Consider the following 1,075-nt stretch of genomic DNA (forward strand, 5'->3'; position numbering starts at 1 on the left):
GAGGAAACCAGGTAAGTTTTTCAGAGCTGGCCCTTGAAGCTCGGAGGTGAAAGATGAGTTCAACAAGAAGAGATAGGAATAGGAAATAGAAGAAAAACACAGAAATGGGTACATATAGAGGTCTGGTTTGGGGAAATTTCAGGAAATTTGTCATGGTTGTCATATTTCAATTTTCAAATACATAAATTGGCTTAGAGGGCTAAGAGAGGGCTAAGTTGTCTGTGTCAGTCTTTGGCTTTAGGGCGGTATAGCCCAGGGGTTAAAAGCTCGCAAATCTATCTGGCTTCAAATTGCTTAGGTGTTAAACCAAGGCAAATTGCTTCACTTCTCTGTGCTTCAGTTTGTCAACTCTGCAGCGTTTGGAACTGAGGGCTCTTTAGATAGTATGTCATAGGGTTGTGAGGATGAAATGAGTAAATGCACATAAAGCATTTAGAATGGTGCTAGGCACATAAGCCCTCCATGCCTGTCAGCTCTTAATGATTCCTAAACAATCACCAAATAAGGAAGCCAGGCCTGGCCTTTGCCCAGTGATTTCAAAATCTGCTTGTTATTGCACCAGGCCCATATGAAAGGACTACTGCTTCTTCCTTAGTTTCCAAATTTCATATATTCATTCAATAATTATTGAATCAGATGCTATGGGAAATAAGGTAGAAGAAAGACGTAATCTCTGTAGTTGCCAAGCTCACAATCTAGTAGGCAAGGCAGACCAGTAAAAAAAATAATTTCTTTGTGTTAAGTGCCATAAAAAGGTAGTGGACATGTGGTACAAAAGGTCACACGTCATAACAGGTAACTTTTTGGTCCTCCAAGTTATGATGAATCTTTATGAATTTTTGTGACCATATAAATTGCTGGCACAGTAAATAGTCTAATTCCACAGAAGAAAAGTTATTGTCAAATGGTTAATTCCAAGATTAATCACTGTACGATACTGACGTCTTCTGAATGAACACAGTCATCTCAATGAGGTCAAGGAATTGGTCCAGAAACACAAAATCCTGGTTCCAAATTGGCCACTGCCTGTAACATGTTGAGCAAATCACCAAAAGTCTCTATTTAGTTTCCTCAC

This window comes from Rousettus aegyptiacus, unplaced genomic scaffold, assembly GCF_014176215.1.
Source record: "Rousettus aegyptiacus isolate mRouAeg1 unplaced genomic scaffold, mRouAeg1.p scaffold_m13_p_4, whole genome shotgun sequence".
Taxonomy (NCBI): Eukaryota; Metazoa; Chordata; class Mammalia; order Chiroptera; family Pteropodidae; genus Rousettus; species Rousettus aegyptiacus.